This window comes from Marmota flaviventris, chromosome 15 (assembly GCF_047511675.1).
Source record: "Marmota flaviventris isolate mMarFla1 chromosome 15, mMarFla1.hap1, whole genome shotgun sequence".
Classification (NCBI taxonomy): Eukaryota; Metazoa; Chordata; class Mammalia; order Rodentia; family Sciuridae; genus Marmota; species Marmota flaviventris.
The window spans coordinates 60,087,576-60,101,604 of NC_092512.1; the positions used below are offsets into that span (position 1 = coordinate 60,087,576).

Here is a 14,029-nt window from a genome sequence, read left to right on the forward strand (position 1 = left end):
TTGGACTTAACATAAAGAAATTTAAAAGTCAATATATATATTTAAAAGTCAATATATACTTAAATATATGTATTTAAAAGTAAAGGGTATTTTCTTCTTATTTGGCACTTAATCAATAGCTAACTAAACCTATTTTTACTCAATAAACAGTGCTGGTAGAAGAGATGTGTGATGTTATCAGAAACAAGAGCTGTTCCACACAGATTGTACATTACCCACTTAACAAGAGCAAAACTAGTTTGCATCGATGTGTGACTAGCTACTTTCCTCCTATCCTTCCTAGCAGGAAGACAGGCAGCATTTCTCCAGGAGAATCCACTGCCACCTGACTAAATTAGATCGTCCACATTTATGCTTTGAGTTGGTGTCATTATTATCTCAGCTGCAGTGTGGGAGTTTAAACCCATAATCTCTGCATATTGAGAACGGATAAGACCCAATATGAAAAACTGCAAGAGCTTGAGAAATTCACTCATCCACTATACTTCATTCTGGTGATGAATTTTAAATGCAGACCCTTCTGAATTTCCAGCAGAGGAAAGGAACTTCTGCTAATTGAATGTTCAATGTACCAACTGACAGAAACTAACAAGTGTACCGCTGAATCACATCAAGTGTTTAGAATGCGACCATGTGACAGGTGTGAATACTATTATCAGATGTCCCTGGGTTGAAGTTTACCACTGAGAGCACAGCTTACATTGAAGGATCATGTACCACTAGTTGGGTGCATGCTACAGGCTATCAAACCTTAATATATAGCAAAACACTGATTCCATGTAAGAGGGATTTTACTTTTTTTTAATTAGTTACACATGACAGTACAATGATCTTGACATATCATACATTTGAATCAAATGGGGTATAATTTCTCATTTTTCTGAGTGTACAGGTTGCAGAATCACATTGGTTATACAGTCATATATATACATCCAGCAATACTAGTGTCTATTTTATTCTGCTGTCCTGGATTTTACTTTTATGTGTTTTTTCCCCTTCTAAGTCAAATGGTGCAGAAACATGGAACTGATTAGAAATATTTTTTACAACTACATAACAAAAACTTTCACTCATTGCCTCGATTACCTCAACGTATGTTGGATAACAGTATGAGAGGTATTTACAATACCTTTTTTTAAGGACTATAAATGTATAGTTATCTTAAGCATAGTACTAGCATCCCTAAGGACCAGTACAAGCCAAATATGATAACCCCCTGCCTTTTTTTTTTGCTTGTTATGACTGAATTCAGGTGGAAGATAATTGCTTATTCAAAATCTACTGTTTTCATTTTATTTTCAATTTATCTTTCTAAATTTGGATTCATTTTCTCTGGCCATAGTGTGGAAAACACTATAATGATACTGTGAGGCAGAAATAAATTAGTCCATATATAACTGTGAAACAGTTTGTTATCCACTGTTATCTTGTTTTCTTTTATTCTACAACAGTTATTTGAGAGCTCATATGCACGTGTGTGTGTGTGTGTGTGTGTGTGTGTATGTGTGGGGGGGCGGGAGGATAGTGTTAACTTGATAGAGATGTTATTTCAACAGGAGATCATGTCTTCTAACAATGCCATCATGTTTAATTTTCCAAAAAAGGTGTTAAAATGCAGAGAATCTAACTGAAATCTACTGAAAAGAACATTCTAGGTTATTTTCTCATGCTGCACTTTATATTAAAAATTCATTCTTAGCAAGTTAAAATTGAGCACCCTTAGGAGTTCTAAGGGCTAAAATCATATTTTGCCTCAGAAAGAATCAATTATTTCACTCAGTAGCATTCAGAAGCCCATTCTACTCCACAAAGCCCAAGGCAGCTCTTTCTATTTATCTTGTTGTAGACTTTGACCCTGATGTCTAAGTTCCTGACACTGCTTCACAGCCTGGAGCTTTACTACGAAGACTTGAACTACAACCAGTTTTTCTGGGGCAAGAATTTCTAAATCCCCAAACATCTTCCATGATGTAATTGGCTTAAAAGAGGTGGAAAATTTAAGGGAAGAAGAAAACAGAGAAAAAAAATGGCATCAGTATGAATGACAAAGAACTGGAAGTGATAATCTGATTCCAGAAATTCACCAGTAAGTCTTTAGCTAGGTTTTATTTCCTTGTGTTTTCAAAGATCAAGTTGCTTATATTTAGTTTATCAAAGTTTGAGTATTTTAGCCAATTGTGGGTAAATTTTTAGCCACTTGTGGGTAGGTTGAGTGTCAATCTTCACGGAGAATCCAGCATTGTTGACTCCCTCAATGTCAGAAGAATAAATAATTTATATTTTAGTGAATTAAGGTGGAATGGGACAGCAGATTTAAATGTTCATGCTTAATGTTGTTACACGGCTATGAGCTGAGAAGTCGCAGAATTTATTAATTATGAGTTTTAAGTCAAACACTCAAAATGACATTGCATACGACACTCTATTTGCTATGACCTGACATTTGCATAGTGTTTTTAAGGTTTATAAACACTATTTAATTTGAACAGAATAATAAGTAACCTGGCATTATTTTTCTAATTTAAATAATAGCTAACATTTAGAGACATTCTAAACACATTTCAGGTGTAAATATTAATTGATTAGTACTCACCATTGTATCCTCATCACAATTCTATTGACTTCATTTGCAAATGAGGAAAGGGAGGATCTAAAAAATGAATGGATTTCTCAAGATCAGGCGGCAAGTGGACAATTTAGGATTTTAAGCCCAACTCAAGTGAACTATTGCTTTGTATATTATAAATAAAAAAAGCAAAAAGGTGCAATTGAAGAACGATGCCATGGCCTTTTTGTGGTGCAATTTGGAAGCTGCATGGAAGCAGAAGGTGTGCTTTCCACAGTGCATTGCATGGAGCACAGTGTGCTATGGAGCAAGCAGCAAAGTCAGCTGCTAAACACATCATGTCTGTTTCCATCACTGTTCCCAAACAGACCACAGGTACTCATAAGATAATTTCTCATCACAAAATATAGAGACCATTCAAAGTCAATATTGCACAATATTAACACCACATGTGGTTAAAATAGCAAGGGGGGTGGTAGCAGATGCAGTTATGGAACTTTAATCTGCCAGGGTCACAAAACCTCAAGAGTGGCAAGCTTAAAAGCAGTGAGCCCAACTTCATCCCAGGAGAGCCTGGGCAACCAGGTGACCCCTCCACATGTAAGAGACTTGTTTATGATATTTTTATAAAACATACCTTTTGTGAAAGACACTGCCCATTCATTTTGGAATACTAATTAACTTTGGCAATGCTATTTTAAAAACATCTGTGTGCATACTTGTCAGGAATCTGTAAGAAAATATTGATAATATTCTGTGAATTGAAATGTCTTGCTTTTAAGACTTAAAACACCCCCCCCCCTTTTTTTTTTAGTGCTCCTTACTCCCTACAGGATTTCAGAATTCAGGAATTTAGAGTAATCGCAATACACATGCCTTGATTCCTTGTTTGAGTGTAACCATTGTTAATCAGTATTAGTGCTATTTATTAGTGATGAAGGCCTTATTCTGAAGGTGGCCCTTCAATCCAAACTTAGGCTTCCAGGATCATTACTGACTGTAGAAAAAAATCATTTTTCTTACAAATCTGGTCTCACGGGATTTGTTGGCCCGAGTCACCCTGCTAACTCTTCCGTGAGATAAGCTGCCTGCCTTATTTGTACATGTGGTTAATTACTCAAATCCTGTATGTCATGTGAACTACTTGTCTTCTAAACTCACTCAATCTTAACGGTTGGTTTTCTTTGATTTCGCTTTAGAATGATCCCGTTTTTTAGTTTAATGATATCTTAATTCTCCACCCACATTTTTAAATGAGGTTAATAATAGACCCTATCTCATAGGATTGGTTGTAAGGATTAGTGAGTTAATATACTTCTAAAGTACTTAGAACAGTGCCTTTCATATAACAAGCACTATCTAGTTATTGGTTGAGAGTATTTTTAATATTATTTTTACTGCACACATAATAAGAGATCATGTTATTAACCTTTTGTTAGGTGTGATTTGTCTTGAAAATTTCAGAAAGAGACTAATTGCAAACCTGGGCTTTAAAAAATAGCCTTTGGTGAACACACAAAAGAAGTTCCGAACTAAATCATGGTACCATTGTAGATGAAGGGGGCTAAAAGTCTAGATTCTGTTTTAAACTTTTTCCCTCACAGCTTAAGAGTCCAGTTTGTATGTGCATCAGTCAAAGAAAGAAATCCCACTGATTTAAGCAGGAAGACTAGAAGGGCAAACCCCGGATGTCAAGGGGATTATATTTCAGTACAACATCTACTTTTCAAGAGATGTGATTTGAAGTGCTTTGAGAGTTGTTATCTTTTCTCTTCTCTCCTAGATTTTCAGTGCTAATCCTTTTCTGTTCATTGATGTGTGGATTTTTCCCTGTTGTTTTGTCCCATCACTGGTCAAAAAAAAGTCACCAAATTCTTTTCAAATATTATTAGATTATTGTACTTTACTAGGGGCAAGAAAAAGCAATTTTAGAATCCTTTCCATAATAAAAAGAAGATATCCTGGGCTACACCTTGTACAATTCCAGGGACAGCTGTGGACTTGTTTCATATGAAGAGCAGCTCCTGGGTCCCAGAGCTCAGTGGGAATGGTGCCCTGGAGCTGCACTATGGGGCAGCACTGAAGATATCCAGATGATAGTGCTTTATTCAATTAGGGGCCATAATGAAAAATAATCTAGATAAATGCACACTTGAGCATAATGCTCAGTGGACTAAAACATTTTGCAGATATTCCAAGAACTGCAAATAAAATCATACTAAATTGATCCTAATTGACATTATTGCATAAAATATTAAATATTTCTTTCTTGGTCTTTTTGCCTGATGCCAGATTCTGCAGTACATTCCAAATCTGATTTTATCTGTGTCTGCTCTAGTTTATGTTCAAGCACAAATAAGAGGGCAGTAGAAAATACTAATATTTATTGTACCATAAACCCTTGTTCCTAATGAAAAAAATAAAGGAAAATTACAAACCCAAATGCAAAGATCTATTATTCTAACATTTTTGATTCAGAAAGACAAAGAATTTTTTTTCCCTCTTAGATGGTAAATGCAACTCACTTCATGAAGGAACTTCTTAGAAAAGGAATATTAACTAAATGTTTATAAATCAAATGAGCATTTTAAAATGCTCCAGAAGAGTTTGTGTTTCAGCAGTACTCCTTTAAGTCATTTTTGAAAGCAAATAATTGTCACCGAATGCTATGTGATCACATGTGAACATGCACTTGTGATTGTGCATATGGGTGCATGTGTGTTAAAAGCATACTTTAGCAAAGAATCATGGACCAAGTTTCTAGCTTTAAATCTTTCATTAACTACTATCTGACACTGAACACATTCTTGCTAATGCTCTGGGTCTGTTTCCTCATAAAACAAAGGGGGAAGTTATACCACAATCTCTCAGATTTCTTTCCATTCTAATCCTCCATTAAACAATTTCCCCACTTCCCATCATATTACTCTTGCTTAAAATTATGCCTCCATCGTAGAAAATTACTTATTACTCATAATTGCATTAAATCATTGAGTTGTTGAGTAAAAGCACTTGTCTGTACATCTTGCTCCTCTTTGGAACCATTCTTTAACAATATTTGGATGATTGACATCTCTAATGATAACTGTGTTGGACCAAGTTGGGAAGTTAAGGAGTTGGCTCTTGATTTCTGGCTAGTCTGCATATTGGTGGCCTACATCTGGCCCCCCAACTTTGGTCTCATCCCTTCCTTTTAAAAACACTTTCATTTCTCATCTCTGAGAGATTACACTCTGATTTTCATTCTTTATCAGTGTCCTTTGATGGCTGTTTTCATTCTACACAGCCTCTCAATGTTGGTGGTATCCCCAGGCCACCTTTCTTCTCTTTTTGTCTCTATCTGCCAGGTTGCAGGCCATCTTTAACTTACATCCTTGACCTCTCCACTTCATGTTGCTCTACCCTCTCAGCAACTTCCACGTGCCTATTTCAATAGCTGCCCAACATCCTCTCTGCTTTCCCTCTTGCCACCCTGGAGCCCACTTTCTACATAGTAGCCAGAGTGGGTTTTTTTTTTAAATATAAATCTGATCACATCATACCTCTGCTTAGCCCCTCCACTGTCTACCCACAGCAATCCAAACCTGGCCCATACTGCTGCTCTAGCCCCTGATCATCTCTCTGATCACTCTCACCTTCCTATCCCAGCCACTCACTCCATCTTCTGGGAATACCTTGCTCATCTTTGTGCACATGGCAGGCTCCTTCTCCAAGGGGCTTCCTTCAACTTATGACCTAAGGTAGACACCCAGAAGTCTCTATCACATCGCTCTATTCTACAATCCCCGAATAGCTCATCACTATCTGAAAAATGTTCAGATCACTTATCTTTCCCCCATGAGAACGTAAGCTCCATTAGGTAGAATTTTGTCTGCTTGGTTCATACTGAAATGCTGTTTGACCAGCGCTTGACTTGCAGCTGATGCTCAATAAATGCTTTTTTTTTATTAATGATGAGTGAATGAATTCCTGAATTTTATTTACTGACCCAGGCTAAATCCTTATATTTTATATTTTTCATTTTATAAATATGTAAGGTTCAACATGTAGGACAAATTAAATTTTACTTATATTGTTCATATTTCTCTTCAAAGTTATTGGATTCCCAAATGAAGTGCAAATATGGACCTTCTCTATTTTACAGTAAATAAACTTTTTTTTTTTTTGCTAAGACCAATTATCCAATGTGAAAATGATAAAATATTCAGAGACCAAGGAAGACAAATTTTCTACAGGTATATCTTAAGTTTATAAAAACCAACTTGACCGTTTTCTAAAAAGATCATAATATCTAAATATATTTTCTTGCTTATTGTATTACTGCTAGACAGAGACACTTCAGTGTTTTATACCCATTATTCTTCATATTATTTCAATATTTTTGCATTTGTCAGGGCATGCCAGCCTGGAAATGCAGCAGTGAGGAACCAGTAACTGTAATTATAACACAATTAAATTCTCTAGTTCAGCTTCCAACAGATAAATTGCCCAAGTTCCAGCAGTCCATTTTTTTTTTTTTTGGTAAACTGCCTTTTTTGTTTTATTGATAGTGACACATACTAAAAAATTAATATATATTAATTATCCATGGTCCTTTATAAATATTTAAAGCTATTTTCAAAAGCACAATTCATACTAAAAAATCATACCATAAACTACATATTTAAAAAGACAAAAATAAAATACATTAAAGATCATAAATCATGATGGGATATTGAGATGGCTCATAACTCTTTCAAATATTCTGATTACAATAAAATGTAGACCTTTACCAAAAAGTTGATAATTCTAGGGATTCCTTTTGAGGAAAGATTTAGTTTTTATGTAACAAATAGCCAGATTAGCATACCTGAAATTCCTATGGTCTTAAAAAGCTCTTCAAAGTCCATTAATGCAAACAGAATATTATAAAGTATTCCGGGATGCACACACACCTTTAAAAGATTTTAACGTACTCAGTTTATATTAAATATATTCCTTGGATTCAAAATTGTTGAGGTTTCTAGATCCTATATTTTCATGTCTTCACAGACTGGATCTGATCTTGAAGCCAGTCTATACCTTCTTGCAATCCTTCTCCTTTTATGGCATCACTAGCACAAATATGCCATGGTTTATCTTTGATGCTCTCTAAACACAGCAACTGAGACACTTTTACAGATGTCACTGCATCTCTAAGATCCATTTTGTTTGCAAAGAATAAGATTGGAATTCGACGGTGTTTAATATCGGCATGATTTTAATTTCTCTATGTTGAATCCTATTGTTGGAACTATATCTTGAGATTGAGCATTTGAAGGTTTAAGTTTGTTAATGATTGTTGTTTTGCCACTGTTATCCAGCCCAAGGCACAAAACATGAACCTCTTTCTTCTTCAGGCCAAGCAAACCTGAAAGTCGGTCTAGCAATCCCATACTGTTATTCCAATATATACAAAGTGGCTGATCTTGAGGCTGGTCTGGAGGGCCCAGGAGCTTGTGAGGAACCGGAATGAATGCACTCGCTAGTATCAGCTTCTGAGAAGGAAATCTGGTATGGAAGTGCCTCAGCCTTCCTCTCTAGGACTTCATCGGAAAGATCCCTTGTCTTGGGCAAAGCCGCCTCTACTAGTTGGGGAAACTGGCAGCTTCAGCCTCAGCAAGAGCATCAGGGGCTGAGCAGGTGCCTTGGCGCGCCCCAGCAGTCCATTTTTATCCTCCAAATAACTACATTTTGAAACAAGGGGTCCTTGGAGTGCCTGCAAACCTTCTTATGGAGATGGTCCTTTCTAATTTAAGAGGCCCACCCCTTCCTTCCCTCTGCTCCTCATGTGCATCTCCATTGGCCCCCATCTCTGTTTCTCAACTCCATCCTTCTCTCCACACTGAAGGCTGCTAAGCCTCTGGTTGCCTTTGACCTTTGTCACCCTCTTAGCACCACCACTGCCCCCCTCACTGTGTTGGATGTAACTCATAAAAGACTCAGCAAATGCCAGTTTGTGGTCGAGACAGGTACCCAGCTCTTCGGCCTCCCTCCTCCATCAACACATAGTAGTCTATTACTCTATAACTGGTTTTGCCCAGGTCTCTCTACCTCTCAAATGTGCATACTTTGGCCACATGACCCCAACATCAGTCCCCAACACTGGTCCTCTCCAGAATCCAAGTCTCAGCCTTTCTTCACCATCTACCTCGAGATAGGCAATCATCCCCAGCAATGATGTCTTGGCACCTAGAACCCAGACTCATCTCAGATATACTCTTCCACCTCAACTTCTGCTCCCCCTTGGAAGGGTTATTTCATCATCTGGTCCTCTTGGGTTATAGCAGTTATGTGGTGCACATCTTTATTTCTATTTGTTGGGGTTTCTTCTCCATGGGGATCAGCCCTGATAGTCCATTTGTGATCTCTTCTCCATGACTTACCAGAACTTCATGCAAATTACAAGCTAGCCCAACTGATCAGCCAGCCCACAACCTCCTAAGGGGCCAAAAAACAGGGGCTGTGGAATTGAGGATATCTTGCTAAGTGCCTTTAGGATGAAAAATAATGTCTCGTTTGTTTCTGTTTGTAAAATAATAGTGAACAATTAGTATGACAATAATAATAATTTCACAAATCAACATTATCTGGCTATCGAGAGATAATTATTTACACTTTGATTTTAAGATATTGCAGACTTTCTGCAATACTATAATATCCTATCTATCATTCTATATTTTCTTTTACAGAGGTCACAAGTATGTTCATGTATTATTAAACATTCATCAAAAGTGTACAGGATTTCATGGATATATATATGTCACTACTTTCGAGTCTTTCCCTTATAATTTTTTCTAGAATTATAATAATTCTATGAAAACTTATCTAGACTTAATATTGAATGTATTTCTTACTACTCCTTAAGACCAACTCCTAGAAATAAAACTACTGGGAAAAGGATAGAAATATGTTGCTAAACTTTTTTTTCAAAAAATGATGCCAATTTGACTTTGTCAAAGGATCCTATCCCACTGCATACTCACCAACATGAAGTCTTATTGCAACCCTTGCAATCTTTGCCAATTTGAAAAGGAGACTGTTATTAAAATTGGCATTTCTTTAGCATTACTTTGGTTTGTTCTGCCCTTTGTCTTTTTTTTCCTAACTATTAGGGTAACATTCCTCTTGTTTTCAAGATATTAAGGGTAGGATATTATATTTTTATAGTTTCTATTGAAAAAGTTAGTCTAAAAAGTATGAATTTTATAATTCCTATAAAAATAAATTCCACTCAATTATCATCTTGCCTTTAATTTTATGACCTCCTGCCATTATTAGCTTCTTGATTTTATCATGTATTTTGACAGAGACAAAGTTGAAATTGGGAAAAGATTCATTTGAAGCTAAATCATTTGGAGTGTATATCAAAGAGTTGCTCAAAATCATCTCATTTTCCTTTTCCATTTTTTTTTAGTACTGGGGGTTGAACCCAGATGTGCTCTCCCACTGAGTTAAACCCCCAGTCCTTTTATAAATTTTGAGAGAGGGTCTCACTGTGTTGCTCAGGCTGGTCTTGAACTTGTGATCCTCCTGCCTCACCTTCCTGAATAGCTGGGATTACAGGAGTGCACTACTATGCCCAGCTCCAGAATCTTCTTGAAGCAGTTTTCACAATATTTACAAATACTCCACTTAAATTGGTCCCTGTTTTTGTATATATACATCTAGCTATTGAAAGATTTTCCCTTTCTTTAGTAATGCCTTACAAAGTTGTCTTAATAAGATCACATGGTTCTCTTGAAATCCTGCTCCCTTTTTCTCCTAAGAGACTCCTTCAAGACCATGCAGTGGTTTTCCCCATAATTAGAACTCTTCAAGTCTCAGACTGGTTAAGTAATGACACAAATGGGCCCAAAGAACAAAATCAAAAGCTGCCAATACCACAAAACCCCTAATGAGGTCTTCTGTGGGGCTCCCAGTGTAGGTGAGACACTAACCAGCTGCCAAGGAGCAGGACAGCCTCACTGGCACCATTGTTAATGCCACCTCCCAGCTGTGCTGTGTCAGACTTGGTAACGAGCACAGAAGCAGTGTGATGGGGCGTTGCATTTCTTCCTGACATTTCCCCCAAGTGACTTTTTTACAGCCTACTTCTATTAATTAACTTCATCTCCTAGCCCTGCGCTACAAATACTTTCTTCTTGCATATCTGAGTGGTGCACACCATGGTAAGCCTCACTTAGGTTGATTGGCTGTCTCAAAAATGACAGCACAACAGGAACAAAATAAAATATTCCAAGCAAGACTGCTGATAAAGTTATGAGAACAAGAGAAAACCAACTTGGCATCAAGATGCAGTCATGGAAAGCTTGTCAAGAATGTTAAAATCATTTTCTCCTCCTTCACAAAACACAGGAGAAAGTATGATTGATGGATAGTTCATAAAATAATGAAAGACACATTTTTTAAAGATCATGTGCTTCTACTTGGCATTCTAATCCAGGCTCTGGATGACCTTTGGAGTCTAAGTGAAAAGATACAAAATTCAAAACCTCAAAATGACATCAGGAAAGACATAGAATTAATTGCCAAAAAATGTTAATTTAAATAGGTACGAAGGGATTGATTTATACATTCAATCAGAAAGCATTTTTTGAGCAATTAGTATGTTCATGGCTCTTTACTCAGTGTTTATGGGGAAAAGAATACAGCTTTCATTATTTGAGTAGCTACTTTGTGTTAGACACATATTAATTCCACTGCTGTAGAGTATGTATTATTTGATCATTCTGCAGAGAAGGAGATCGAGGTTCAAAGCTAAGTAATTTGCTCAGGATTACACAGTGGCTCTTAAATACCACATCCTGAACTTGAACTCAGGATTTTTGATTTTATAAGTTATGTCAAACTGCTTTTAAAAAGACATTAAAAACAAAGAGGACATGATATATACCTAGTGAAGGACACACATAAGCATTAGTGATAGCAAATAGACTGGAGAATTTATTGTATGCAGATGGTGTATAGTTTCTGAATCATTTAATTCACACAAAAACTCCTCAAAGCAGGGTTGATTGTTATGTTCATTTTACAAATGAGAAGAAAACTGAAGCAAAGAGAGTATTAGTAATTTGCTCAAGGTCATCCAGCTGGGCCTTGGTTTCCTAGGGCTGCCATAACAAAATACCATAAATTTAATGGTTTAACTAACCAGATGTATTCTCCTCACATTTCTGGAGGTTGGAGATGCAAAATCAAGATGTCAACATCTTGAGGCTCTAGAGGAGAGACTATTCTGGGTCTTTCTCCTAGATTTTAGTGTTGCCACGATCCTTGGCATTTGCCTTACAGACACATCCCTCCAATCTCTCCCTCCACCTGTCACATGGTGTCCTCCAGCTCTTTTCACAATATGTTCCCTTGGGCATGTCTGCTTCTGCATCTCTTCCTTATAAGGACACCAGTCATATTGGATTAGGGGCTCACCCCACTCCAATATGACCTCATTTTAACTTAACTAATGACATCTGCAATGGCTATGTTTTTAATAAGGTTCCAAGACATAAACTTTGCTAATCAACCCAACTATGAAGTTGTGAAACTGGACTGCGGCAGCCTGGCTTATGTTTTGTACTCCTGACCACAGGTGTTTTGGTGCTTCTCTGACACATAGTAAATGAATATCTGCAAAATGGTGATGTGCTCTTGCACTGGCAGTAAAATATATTGTTACAAGAGTACAGGGCAGATAATATTTGAATGGAACCTTGAGAGAGAAATGGGACTTTCATTTTTATTAGGCAGACAATGGACAGTAGGATAATATGCATGGAAAAGAGAACTGTTTAGGTATATAGTCAAACAAAGGCATTGGGGAAATGGTATGGCCAGAGCGTACTGGAACATGGAAGGTGACAGAGGAATGGGAAAGAGTTGGAAAGGGAATTGTGGATGCTATGTTTAAAAAGAAGACTGGGACCTAATAATAGAAGGTCTTAAGTGGCACCTAATGCATTAGAACTTTGCTTTATAGATCACTTAAGAGTCATTCATGATACGTGATACAATCATACATGCGCTTTAGCATAATGATTTTGGCCACAGTGGAGAGGATGCAAAAGAGACAGGAATATCAGTTAGGAGGCTATGTAGGAGATTCTTAGGGGCTCCATTTGAGAGGTAAAACTCACCATGATAATTCAATTGGCTGTAGGGAGTAAGGGAAGGATAGAATGTACATTGGATTTATAGGAGATATGATTTCATGTTCAATGACTAGCATGTTGGCTTTTGAGTACTCAACTTCAGAGGAAACTAAGTTGACTGGCCCATCCATGGCAGATTAAAGGTGACCTTGAATTTTCTGATGCACCCTCTATCTAGATGCCTCCTTTCCTTGGTTCTTGGTGGGCTCAGGCATGTCCTGGGACTTCTTGGAGCACCAGAAGCTTTGCGGCTCATAATTTCTAGTAAAAGCCCTCTTCTAAGGCTTTTACTAGAAATTATGAGCAGTCATATAAGAAATCCAGCTATCTGGCTGAAGAAATCACGTGGAGGAGCCTGTATTAGCCCAGCCTCCCAGATACTCCCATGAAAGTGTCAGGCTTCTGAGCAAAGACCACCCAACTACCAGCTGAAATACACCAGCTGGCCTCAGTTGAGGATCAAATGAAGAATTGCCAAGCTATGCCCTGTTTGAATTCCCAAGCCACAAAATTGTGAGTCATAGTAAAATGGTTAATGCTGAAGCCACTTTATTTGGGTTTTTTTTGCAAAAGATAACTGGACCCCACCCAAAACTTAATCTCTCATACAGAAATTTTTGTAAAGCTTAGCATATAAGTGTAATAGAAATTAAAATAATCTAAAATGCACAGTCCTCCTTTGATTAAAATTCAATAGGCTGGTAAAAATTCAAGTCATGATTCAGTAGAGGATATCTGTGGGAAAATTCTACTTATTGTTTTATGTAACACAAAGGAAGGGGAAAAGGAAAGATGAAATTGAGGGTTCTTCCCCAAATTTAGCGTGGTATATTCCTGACAGACTACTCGGTGACGGATTCTGATATTCTGGGAACATCTCCCTGAATAGTTTTTAAAATGGCTGGAGCTGCCTAATATCAGTTATTAGTACCAAGAACCAAGCTTCTAAGCTAAACAGAACACTTTGCTTTTCAGGAATGATAAAGCTTTCCCAAGGCTGCCACCTCTCTCCGCCTCCACTGTCCTGCCACAGTGAACAGAAATAGAGCCATGTGTGGAGAACAATAAGCCTTCAGCTACTTGATTGTTGACCAAACTTGAGTTGCATTCTGAGGATTTAAGCAAGTTCAAAGATATGTGTGAATCTGTGCATCTCTGTGGAGCTTCAGTTTATGACTTCTTGTCTTTATCAATTGCCTGCCAATACCATTTAGACTTATTAAATTGTTGTTTGGGTGATACTCTCAACAGATTGTTTTTGTATTAGAGTGTCCTGTCCTGAATTGGCATTTCAAGC

General features: G+C 37.2%; 1 protein-coding gene and 1 pseudogene across 4 annotated transcripts in view; both read right to left on the reverse strand.

Moving 5' to 3' along the window:
- Kcnb2 (potassium voltage-gated channel subfamily B member 2) overlaps window positions 1-14,029 on the reverse strand; it is a 393,959-nt gene that overhangs the window by 311,102 nt on the left and 68,828 nt on the right. The gene's annotated exons all lie outside the window — the stretch shown is intronic.
- Window positions 7,162-8,049, reverse strand: LOC114103139 (ADP-ribosylation factor-like protein 6 pseudogene; annotated as a pseudogene).